We start from the raw sequence: 13,245 nt of genomic DNA, 5'->3' as shown, positions 1-13,245 counted from the left end.
GTTTGTCTCCAGAGACTTCCACCAACCCGAATGGGCACTGCCAGCTTGACATAGAGAAGGTGAAGACAACCCAAACGTCAAAGACACCTCTGCCCTTCCTGTGACAGGCGTGTGCTCTAGGTATATGTCAGTGGTTAGCATGAGTGCTTACCAACAAGGGATTGGAAATGGGGATGGGATGGAAAGAAAAACTGCACTTGAAACAGGGAAAGGAGCAGAATATAAAGGTATCACTATGTTTACATTCTTTGGGAATATAAAGGTTCACTTTAAGGGTAAGTCACCAATGTTGTTTTTTTTTTGGTCCCTGAAAAGATCAGACTCTTGGGGATGTCAGGTGAGCGTCATAGAGTTTGAAAATTGTGTGTTGATTCAGGAAGCTTCCTGACTTAAGTCCTGTACACACGATACAAAAATCGGAAGTAAAATTTCGTCTGACGAACGATCTGCCGATTTTAGGATCGTTAGAATGGTGCTTTCGACAGCCGATTCAGTTTTTTATCGTCAGACAAAAGCTGGATCTGCAGACTATAACATTTTTGTCGTATATGAGCTCAACGTCCGATTTTCTTTTAATTAGTATGGTTTTCATGCGAAAAAAATCATACGAACAAGACTACGCATGCTCAGAAACGAAAGGATACATACAAAACTATTCAACACATTACATCAGTTCTGAAGTTGTATTCTGTCGTATGAAAATTTTCGTATGGTGAGTAGTCTCTTCACTTTCGACATGAGACCAGCATGCCACAAAAAAAACGGACGAACGGTCTGAAAATCTCATCGTGTGTACGAGGCTTTAGCAGAGAGCCCACAGGTGAATTCACCATTGCACAATAAGTTGGTAAGTGGTAAGCCTGATGCCGCGTACACAGATCGGACTTTCCGCCAACAAAACCGTGGAATTTTGTCTGAAGAGTGTTGGCCCAAATTTGTCTTGCATACACAAGGCCACACAATTGTTGGCCAAGAATTACGAACGTAGTGACGTACTGCGTGGTTTTTCATCTCTTTAGCGCCACCCTTTGGGCTCCTTCTGCTAATTTCGTGTTAGTAGAAGTTTGGTGAGTGTTGATTTGCGCTTTTCATTTCGCACTTTTAAGTTCGTTTCTGAATAGCCGTTCATCAACCAGCCATGTTGCGGAATCGGAGGAGATAGCGTGTTATTTATTATTGGCCTTGGAGTTATTGCTTTGATATTATTTTTTTGGTTGAATAATGATTTGATTTGGTATATTTTCTATATTTTGGATGCATAGAATGCACTTTTTGGTTAAGTTCTATTGGCAGATATCATGTCTAATTTTATTTGTTTTCATTTTTTAATGCACAATAAAAAAATTGTGTAGAATAATACTTGGCTTTGTGTTTTACTTCAAATGACAGTTTGGGAGTCGGCAGTTACATTTTAAAATATACAATGTAAAAATAACAAGGGACACCAACATAGTTGTATCTTTGATCTTAAAAACTACGGGATAATGGTGTTGTGGTAACTTGCACCAAAACCCCCCCCCAAAAAACATAATAATATTATTCTTGATATCACTAGATAAAAAAAGCCTTTGAAAATTAGTTTGCAATAACTCCATCAGTATCACCAGCAAAGCAGCTTCATTATTATCCCATTAAAGAAGAAGAGAATTGTGCGCTGCATTTCTAGATTTCATAATTTGCCGCATCACGAATGTTAATTCTACATTACGAACGCTAGTTTACAAGACCGACCGCTTCTGGCTCGTCCTTGCTTCCGAGCATGCGCGCAAAATCCGACAATAGACATTTGTCCGCGGAAAATTTAAAAACCTGCTAGCCAACATTTGTTGGCGGAAAGTCCAACAACAATTGTCCGATGGAGCATACACACGAATGGATTTACCGACAACAGCCTGTCATCACACATTTCCCGTGTGAAAGTCCGATCGTGTGTACGGGGGCTTTAGTTATTCCTGTTCAAGGTCATTCTTTTTGCCAAGCTGTTTTGGAAGGACTCACATAATTTTTGTAATTTTTCCATTTCAGACTTTATTGTATTACTAGTTATGTTGCATTGCAAGGATTATAATTTTTTACAGTTGAGAAAAGTAGACCAATAAAGTTATTTTATGATTATTGCTATCTTAGGCTGGGTTCACACTTATGCAAATTGGATGCGGGTTTCACCGCATCCAATTCGCATAGTAGGAGCTTGTGACCGGCTCTCTATGGAGCCGGTTCACGCATCTCCGCAGCGGCTCCGGTGTGAATTGCACTGGAGCCCTGTGTGTCTTTTGGTCTGCTTCAGGTCCAAATTCAGCTCAAAATTTGGGCTGAAATTGGACCTGAAACATTGAATGGAGACGCACCGGACTCCTGCTGTGAGCCGTGCCACGTTTTAGTGTGAACCCAGCCTTAAAGTGTTGATGTTGAGCAGGCAGCTTCTAGAACCCCATAGAATCTCTTTGGTTTCCTTGTCTTGTTATATAATTTAAAAAAGGTGAATTGAAGAGCCACACCACTGCTAAGAGGTCTATATACAACTTTATTCCAATTAAAGTAAGGGAGACAATTAAAAAAGTATCCAATGTGTTTCGGGGGTCCAAAGAACATCATCATCAGGGATTGGAACAATGTGAATAGACTAGAAGTGAACTGGACCTTTAATGTTATTTCTTCCAGTGTGATTATAAGCACAGGCCTTGTCAGGAATAAGGGGGGTGTTTTTGGACCTTTAAAACACATTTATTGGAGTAAACGTTGTACCTGGACCTCTTAGCAGTGGAGTGGCACCTCAGTTTCCAGTTTTTACATATCATTTTCAATGAACTGTGGTTTCACTACAATGTGTTTACAGTGTTTATGTGTTTCTTTTGCAAGTGGGGGGGGGGGCAATTTATAAGTATCCAGCTGTCTTGTAGTTATGTTATATCCTATTTAAAATACTTCTGTATTTTATAACCCTTCTGTGCAGTGCTGTACTTGACTGACTTTGGGCTTCTTTTTGTACACTCTACTGTATGCGGCATACACAAGGCTTCCCTATGTCACTGTCAGGGCTTAGAGACCAGTAGCTATAGAAGTTAAGAGGCTCCCACCAACCAGCAAGATAAATACATAAGCAGATCACCCTGGCAGAAGATGCAGGCTCACCCACAGTGCGTGGTCTACGCACTAACAGGTGTTCACCAGAGCTCCTGATGGTGGGGATGGGTTTTGCTGCATGTTAGTACCAGGTCACGGTCTTCAGGATCACTCCACCAGGAGGTAAGCAGGCCAAGGTCCAGTAGTAGATATAACAGGTAGGGATCAAGCAGAAGTGTAGTCAGTAAACAACCCAAAATTCGGTAACAAGTGGTCGCAGGTTGGGATCAAGCAGAAGCATAGTCAAGGAACAAGCCAAAGGTCAGTAAAGAGTGGTAGCAGAGATACGGATGGCAGCAGGAGAGACTCGACCGGAAGTCAAGAGGAACGTGGTTTCCTGGGTCACTGGGAAGCTACCCAATTGGATCCTGCCGTCCCACGTGACTCTGGCAGCCAACTTGGGTCTGGTAAAGCCTATTTAAGGCCCTGACTCCCAGGCATTTAGCATATAGGTAGTGTAGGGACAGGTCACTCATCTGATAGGGACTGCGATTTGTGGCAGGGAGAGGTTTCCTGGACACCTCCCCATTTGGGTGCGGACCGGCCAGGCCACATTCCACCCCTCAAGACAGACATCGTCGGCTCGTCCGAGACCTGCTCTGCTACACATCGTTGTTGCATTCTGTGAGTGTTCCCGGTCGGGTGCCTTCCCACTGGGCTTGTTGTGAATTGCCAAACTTTTACATTAATACATACGTTCTGTTCTCTGCAACTGGACTCTTAAGTGTTCACAGCTGCTGCACCTCCCCACACACTGTTTGAATTTGGGCCAGATCCTGAAGAACCAGACAAAATTAGCTTATTGGTGGAGCTGTTGGCCCCCTCCCAGAAAATTGTTGGCTGAACAGAGGATGCAGCTGTGCCGGCTGTCAGAACACAATAACCACAGCCTAAGACTTGTCTACCCGCGCTACAGGCCGAACAATTAAAATCTACGTGTGTATGGCCAGCCTAATGCTTGGGTTCACCATACATGGTACCATGGAATCTCTTTACAATCAACTTTTGATTTATCATTGCTATTTAATATGTGCCTTAAATATCCACCTAATTTGTATCCACTTGTATGCTACATACTCTTTGGTAGATATAAAAGAGATTGTACAATTAGATTGTAACATGCGCGGTGAACCTTAGCCGGATTGGCATGGTGTTTGACTGAATCTGTTGGCTACTATGGCCTTGCTTGATCTAAAATCCTCATTTGCAAAGCTGCATTTTGGACAAATTCTTTTGTGAGAAACTGTCCTTATTTAGCAATCCTCATTTATTGTGACCCTGGTGAAAAATAACCTTTTTTAGTTGGCACTTCTCTTAAAATTAAAGGACGTACTGGAGCCATCTATTGTTGGGCTGCGGCATGAAGCCTTGCTGAAGCTGCAAATGACACTTTACATTTGTGCCTTTATCTCTGCCGCACTTTTTCCACACATAATAACCTCTTCTCCGCAGTTATCACTACATAAAGATCATCTTAATACTCTCAGCAAGTTTTTTTTTTTACTTGCTTGTGAGAAGTTTCAACAGCAGCAATTTGTTCCATATCAGTTTCCTTTAGCAGAACATCAGTCATTTGGCAGTAGAGATTCAGTGAAATTTCTGTCCTAGAGTTACCGCTTCTTATTAAATTGGCATGTGTGTATATATGGTGTATATTATTATATATATATATATATATATATATATATATAGAGAGAACACAGTGTTTCTGCTACAATGAAATCTCAAGGGAGGGAGGGATTATGATGTAAGGGGGATTCTGATGGGGACTCTGAAGTAAGGGGGGACTCCTAAGGTGGACTTTGATATAAGGAGGTTTCAGATGGGGACCCTGATACCCTGTTGTAAGGGAGGGGGCCCTGATGGGGACCACGATGTAAGGTGGGCTGCAATAAGGGCCCTGATGTAAGGTAGGCTGTAATGAGGTTCCTGATCTAAAGTGGGCTGTAATGGGGACCCTGATGTAAGGTGGGCTGTAATGAGGACCCTGATGTAAGGTGGGCTGTAATGAGGACCCTGATGTAAGGTAGGCTGTAATAAGGACCCTGTTGTAGGGTGGGCTGTAATGGGGACCCTGATCTAAGATGGGCTGTAATAGGGACCCTGATGTAAGGTGGGCTGTAATAAGGACCCTGATGTAAGGTGGGCTGTAATAGGATCCTAATGTAAGGTGGATTGTAATGGGGACCCCGATGTAAGGTGGGCTGTAATGAGGACCCTGATGTAAAGTTGACTGTAATGGGGACCCTAAAATAAGGTGGGCTGTAATGGAGATCCCGATGTAAGGTGGGCTGTAATGGGGGCCCTGATGTAACGTGGGCTGTAATGGGGGCCCTGATGTAAGGCGGGCTGTAATGGGGACCCTGATGTAAGGGGAAATTTGATGGAGACACTAATATAGAGGACACTATTCTATAGGACTGGCAGGTAGTCTCTTTTCTTTTTTTTACATTTCCAAAAATTTTATTTTAACCATAGATAGGCAAAAAATACAAGGAATACAGAGTTGTGCGTCAACAAAATATACATTCAGATCATATACCAGAGACCATGATAGCAAATGATAACAAATTAAAAATCAAGAGGGAAAAAAAACTCACTTTCAATTATCACAAATGATAAATTAACAATTCAAAAACATTTCCCACTATGTGAGAAAACACTAATAATCCACTAAGCGATATCTTTGCGATTACACAACTTAGTAGGAGATGGGAAAGGAAAGGGAAAACAAATTAGTAAAGGGGGGAATACACTCAGACACACAACCAGAAGCATTCAAAAACACAGATCTTGGTGTTTTGAATGCTTTTAAGGGCAGAGGAGAGATCTGGGGTCTTATAGACCCCAGATCTCTCCATAAAGAGAACCTGTCACGTGCCCATTGCTGTCACAAGGACGTTTACATTAAATAAAAGAAAATTAAAAGCAACAGTGTTAAAATAAAAAAAGAGAAAATGAATAATGAAAAAAATAAATAAAAATTAGAGTGCCCTGCCTCCCCCCCCCCCCCCCTGCTCGTGCACAAAGGCGAACGCACGTGTCGGTCCCGCACGCAAACAGTGATCGCAATTTTCTAGCTAAAAATAATGATTGTTACATGTAAACAAAAAGTGTCAGAAAAGGCGTGGTCTGAAATCGAAAAATCAGTTGGGCTTTACCCATCAAGGTGATGATTTTGCGCACATTTTATTTTGCTTTACTTGTTTGAGCGTTAAAAAAAGCACCATGCAAAGAAGTACCAGTGCTTGGCTGAAAGCTGGCATAGTGATAAATGAGGCCTATAGGGCTTATCATTGCAATCTGGGCATGTCTCTGGTGCCCGGTGGCTGACTTTAAATGTGCTTTCCAGCTCAGTGTTGTGTTTTCTATTTTTTTTTTTTTTTTTTTAACTCGGAACAAGCAAACATTTGCTAGAATAAGAGTGAGTACGATAAACCATATGTTTTTCTCAGATTTAATATATGTTACAGAACTGTGCGCCGCTTGCGCCTTCACCTGACCAACAAGAGAGCAGAACACAGACAATTTAATCAGCATTTGTTTCACACCTTACCAGATGCCGGAATTCTATTACTTCTGCGTAACATTTCTCATGTAAAGTGTTTTTTGATCTCCCCCCCCCCCTTTCCCCAACAAAAAAAAAAGATTTAATATTTTCGTAATTTTTCCTGACGTGTTGTTCAATCCGACACCTTATTCTCATTTAATGTGTATAATTGAAACAGCATTTCTTATGCATTTATTTGGATTGCAGCCTGGTCGTAATTTTTACCGTATAATAGGATATAGCATTTGATATAATTATATTACCTCCGTTAAATAAATTCAGATTTCATTTATGCCGTAAATATTTAATACGTTTCATTTTGGTATGATTAGTTCAGTCTGTGCATCTGTTTTTGCTTAATTAATGGGTGTCAGGAGCATGGAGATATACTGTGAATTACAAAATACAATTATTTATGAAATGTTTCTTAGTTTGGAAACATATTTACATATGTAATTCATATCCGGGCTCTTTTTAGTGGTTTGTGCCTTTTCTTATACCAGAACGTTAATGTTTTTCCCCAGCAAAATGTCATTGCTTCTTAGAGGTTTTTTTTGCAAAAATATTATATTTGCAATCATTTTTTTTTAAATAACAAATATAAAAGGTGCCTTCCAAACACATACTTATACCTGCTAAGTTTTCCCAATAGCAAATGGTTCAATACTAGTATCGGTATCGGTGCCGATACCGAGTATTTGCACAAGTATCGGTACTCATGCAAATGCACCGATAGCTGAAACCGATACTTTCAGGCTCGGGTTCTTTGAGCTGTCAGTGGGGTCTCCTCTGTGTTAAAGAAGTCCGGTAATTGGAGCTGTCAAAAAAAAAAAAAAAGCAGCCGGCAATGTTTATTAACAACATTGCTCAGCCGAAACACTGAAATAAAAAGAAACATTGTTTCTTTTTGTATCTTTCTGTTTCTTCATCTACAGATCAAAGGGATGAACAAATGTTCCTCTGTTTAACCCCTTAATTTACTTTAATCAGCCTTAATTAAATCCCTACTCCATTTAATTACTATTTTCCTGCTTTTTTTTTTGTTCACGTCTATATTATAAACGATAAACTATGAAAATGTTTTTTTTTTGTTTTCTTTGTTAGTGAATATTTTTGCACATATATATTAACATATATTTACGTAATTCACATTGAAAAAGCGCAAAATTAAAAACAAAAATCAATTTATTTAATTTGTTAATAACTTTTCAATGCTTTGTACCATTGCTGACAGCTGAAGTGAAAACAAAACAGTTGCGGAAGGTATCAGTAATTGATATCGGCGAGTACTAAAAAAAAAGTATCGGTACTCGTTGTAAAAAAAATGGTAACGGTGCATCCCTATTCAATACACAAGAAGAGCTGTTTGAAAAACAATCATTAAGCTTTGTATTCCATTGTATTCCAAAGAGCGATGACCTCTACATTTCAACGATATATGATATCATTTTCAGTTGATTCCGAATGAGGCAGTTGTGCCGCAGCAAAAGTGTGAGCGTTAACGCCCGCACACCACGCATATATGTCGCTGGGTGGCCGATGTTTATGTCTTTAGAGAACGCTCACTGCGCACTCCCAGCACAAAGACCAGGCTGTCATAGGCAACTCTCAGTCCAAAATAAGGATCAGGGTGTTCACAACCATTTAAAAAGACGCAGAGGTGGGCAGGAAGAGGTTAACCCCTTTGCGCCTAAGGGCATAGCTCCCAGCTGTCCTGGATTTCGAGGGACTGTCCCTCATTTGGAACAAAGTCCCTCTGCCCCTCATCACTCCTTAGTTGTCCCTCGTTTTGGTCTGATCTATATAGTTGTATATAAAAGGCACTTTTTATCTTTCAAAAAGTGTTTCCCGGTGCTAAACCTTTCATCCAATTTATAAATTGTTGCATTTGTAAGTTTTAAAAGCCAATATAAAGGAATATTAGTGGTAAAATAAAGCACTTGTGGGTTTAACATAATCATTTTTTTTTTTGTATAATTCTCCTTTAAGGGGCGTGACAGGGGGTGTGTCCTATTCCTACATACTTTTGCTAATAGGTGTCCCTTGTTCCCATCTCAAAAAGTTGGGAGGTGTGCCTGAGGGTAAAACAAATCATACGTACAGATCATCACAACTACTTTCTGCATCCAGGTGGATTATACCGCATTTTTTTCAGGACAAATTGGGCTTTCTTTTGGTGGTAAATGGTATTGGATATCTCCTCATTTTTTTTTTTTTTTTTGTTATTATCAAAGGAAAATTGGCCCAAAATAGTAAAAATATATATTTTTTAAATTTAGCTGTATATTTCTTGCTACTACCATAACTTTACACCAAAGAATAACCCAAATTAAATTCTCACACTCCCGACTATCGCAGTGATACCACATATGTGTATGTTGGTTGTTGTTCGTTTTTTTTTATCCTACCTGACACTGATACTAAAAAAAAAATTGGTTGTGGTGTTCGTTTTTTTTTATCTTACCTGACACTGATACTAAAAAAAAAATTGGTTGTGGTGTTCGTTTTTTTTTATCCTACCTAACACTGATACTAAAAAAAAAATCCTGTGAAAATTTTTTAAAAGATACTGACCCTGACCTTTGGCCCTGACCCTTGACCCTGACCTTGACCCAAACACTGGGGCGGTGCACTTGCGGGATGGGAAAAAAAATCCTGCAAGCAGCATCTTTGGGGCAGGTTGGGAGCGCTGTATACAGTGCTCCCAAAATGCCCCTGCCCTTTTTTGGGGTTAAAAGCGCCCCGCTAGCGACTGAAAAGTGGCGCTTAAACAGCGGTAAAGAGCTGCTAAAACGAGCGGCGCTTTAGCGCAAACGCGGCCGTGGTCCCAGTATGAAAGGGGTCTTACCCTGGCACTGACCTAGATCCAACCTTGATCTAGGTATTTTTTTTATTTTTTATTATTACTATTATTAGGATAGAAATACTAAGTATCAAATGGGTAGCCTCCGTGGCGGTTTTCCCGAGTGTGGCTCGGGGTTAAATTTCAGCACCTTTAGCGGTAACCCCGAGCCGCACTCGGGATTGCATTGCAGGATCCTGGTGTGGTGTACTTACCTTGTCCCCAGGATCCTGCGATGTCCCCAGTTGTGTCTGAGGGCTCTATCCTCCTCCGAAGCCTCTCTGTGCCAGGCTCCATTATCTGCGAGCGTCGCGACGCACGGGGGCGGAGCCTGGCGGCAAATTCAAAAAAATGTAAAAATCATAACACATACAGTACTGTAATCTTACAGATTACAGTACTGTATGAAATGATTTCACGTCCCTTTTGTCCCCAATGCTTTGTCCTATGCCCTGCATGCAGTTTTATATGATATATATATATATATTGTTCTTTCTGCATGGAAACTGGAGATTGTCCATAGCAACCAAAAAGTGTCCCTTTACGTCAAAAGTGGCTTTAGACCAGCTAGAAAACAGCGATAGTAAATTAGAACACTTGCAGAATTGAGCGATAGTGAATCGTGGGGAAATGTATTTTATTATTATTATATTATTATTTTTTTAAATTATTTATATTTATTTATTATATTATAATTTATGATTTTGTGTTTCAAACTTCATCATACCCGGGATGTCTACTAGACTCTGGTTTGGACAGATTTAAGTGTGTTATTGTTAAGAATTACAGGCCTACAATATAAAACGCCAAATTTCCATGCAAAATAATTGTACCGCTTTCAGCACCTAAAATCCGAAATAATCATACCGCCAGGGAGGTTAAATCTGTGCCTAACAAGTGTTTATGTGTGTAATGTGTGCTGCTTTTACTGGGGATCTAGTTCCTTAGCAGGTAATGAAAAAACAACTAGATCCTCTGTCACTCAGAGCCGACCGCCGGGTGTCTACGGTCAATCACTGACCGGGACCCTGTGATCGGCATGTGCTGTGACGAATCACAGCCAGGCGGATGGGCGAGTGCATGAGCTCCCCCTCCCCTACTATATACGTGATTCAGCACAACTGGCCCGCACTGTCGCAGTATATGCACAGTGTGCGGTCGTTAAGTGGTTAAAGAGAAAAGCATTCTGAATTTAGCACCAACAGTTTAGGCAGCGCTTTACAATATAAAAGTAGACAGTAGCGTTACAATACAATAAAATACTAGAGGGTTAAGAGGGTCCTGATCATAAGAGCTTACAATCTAATACGCTGGGGGCGAGTGTTACAAAAAGTAATAACTGTGATGGATGGGCTGATGGAAGAATTACAAGTTCAGTTGTTAGGTGGAGACGTGATAGGCTTCCCTAAAGAGAAGAGTTTTCAGGGATCACCTAAAGTTAGCCAGAGTAGGAGATAGCTGGACATATTGGAGTAGTGAGTTCCAGAGGATGGGAGAGGCTCTGGAGAAGTCCTGGAGACGAGCATGGGAGGAGGAGACAAGGGAGCTAGAGATTAGAGTGCAGGGATTGGCAGAGAGGGGTGGTGGTTGGTAAGGTAGATCAGTCTGGCAGCAACATTCATGATACATAGCTCTCAACTGTCCCTGATTTGGAGGGACTGTCCCTGATTTGGAGCAATGTCCCTGATTTGGAGCAATGTCCCTCGGTCCCTCTTTTCCCCTCATTTGCTAATTTGTCCCTCATTTTGGTCTGATCTATTATAGTTGTATATGAAATGCACTTTTTATCTTTCAAAAAGTGTTTCCCAGTGCTAAACTTTTCATCCAAAATCTAAATTGCTACATTTGTAAATTTTAAAAGCCAATATAAAGGAATAGTAGTGGTAAAAAAAAAGCCTTTGTGGATTTAATTAACCTTTTTTTTGGTTAATTCTCCTTTAAGGGGGTGTGGCAGGAGGCGTGTCCTATGCCTACATACGTTAGCTAGTAGGTGTCCCTCATTCCCATCTCAGAATGTTGAGAGATATGATGATAGACTGAAGGGGGGGATTGCCTACATAGAGGTAGGCCTAAGAGGAGTGAGTTGTATTAGTCAAGGTGAGAGATAACGAGGGAGTCACTAGGACTTCTTCAGGGGATGCCTTGATAAAACCGGGTGAATTTTTTTTTATACAGTATGCTATTACTAAGTTTAAGGTCATCAGCACTGGAGATTGTTTTATATTGTGCCTTTCTTTTGATCACTCTCCCATAAAGCCCTGCCTTGTGAAACACCCAGGTTATATTTGTCTCATGGAAGGTTTCTCCTATCTCCGCTATGGATCTCTACAGGTTCTCCAGAGTTACATAGAGCTTTTGGATTGCTCTCTGACCAATATCCTCCATACTTGTTCACTGATGGCCAACTTTCATTAGGCACAGTTGCACCATATTACTTACTTTACTTAAAGTGGTAGTAAACTTAAGGTAAAAAAATAAAAATCTTCTCCTTGCAATGTCATAATGTGCTTGTATGCATCGTATTGGACTTACCTTAGAATGAAGCCCTCCAGCAGCGTGCTGTCACTGCTGACAGGGCTTCTATCTTCACCCAATCTTCGTTCTGGGTTTGCAGGCTCTGGCTGCTTGAGTAGTTGAACCACGTTGATGTGCGGGAGTCGTGCCCGTGGCACAGAGCTCTGAAGGAACGTCACGAGTATGCACCAGTGATGTCACCAGCTGCAAAGACACTGAATATCTTTTAAACTGTGCACGTTAAAGTGATTGTAAAGTCTCTTTTTTTTTTTTCAATAAAAATAACAAATATGTTATATTTACCTCCTCTGTAAAGTGGATTTGCACAGGGCAGCCTCGATCCTCCTCTTCTCAGGTGCCTCATCTGTGCTCCTGGCCCCTCCCTTCTGTTGAGTGCCCTCCCAGCAAGCGGCCTGCTATGGGGACACCTGAGCCCACCCGTGCCATTCAGACATGGAGCTGCAGCCCGGCCCCACCCCCTCTCTCTCCTGATTGGCTCACTGACTTTCATTGATTGCAGCCAATGGTGCTGTGTCTCAGCCAATCAGAAAGGAGAGTTTTGGACGGCCGGTGGATAGAGATGGGCTCAGGTAAGTATTAGGGGGCTGGGGGGAGGGGGAGCTGCACACAGAAGGCTTTTTATCCTAATGCATAGAATTCACACCTGTGCGTCCTGGAGCCACGAACAAAATTGTGCGATTCTGCCCGGGATTACAGAATTGCGGCAAAACATGGGACGTGTTTGCGATGCCGTTATTTCTTAAAGTGGAAGTTAACCCTCCGATTGTTTTCAGGCAAGGAAGCAGCCATCTTGGCCTCTGTTTGCTCTTCAACTGCCATGGTGCTGCACCTGTGATCAGTTATGACACACGCCATTGGATAATTTGGTGGCTTGGGTGAGTGCACAGCCAATGTGACAGTTACATTCCCGGCACATGCCGGAAATGTAGCTTTTTTTTAAACGGTTAAATCTATGGGTTTACTTCCGCTTTAATGTCACCACATACACGGTGCAATTTTGCTGTGACCGCCGAGCGTCGAAACACGCTAAAATCGTGGCAAAAACTGCACCGCCAAACGTGCCTGGCTCTGTGCCAAAATTTGGAACATGAGCTTCTTTGGTGCATTCTTGGAAGGAGGGAGGTCCATTCAAATGAATGGTGCCACTACAAAAACCCGCTACAAAAAACACACAAAAAAGCTAAAAAAAAAAAAA

This window comes from Aquarana catesbeiana, linkage group LG11 (genome assembly GCF_042186555.1).
Source record: "Aquarana catesbeiana isolate 2022-GZ linkage group LG11, ASM4218655v1, whole genome shotgun sequence".
Taxonomy (NCBI): domain Eukaryota; kingdom Metazoa; phylum Chordata; class Amphibia; order Anura; family Ranidae; genus Aquarana; species Aquarana catesbeiana.
The sequence above is the reverse complement of the archived record's forward strand: the minus strand, read 5'-3'. Positions refer to the sequence as shown.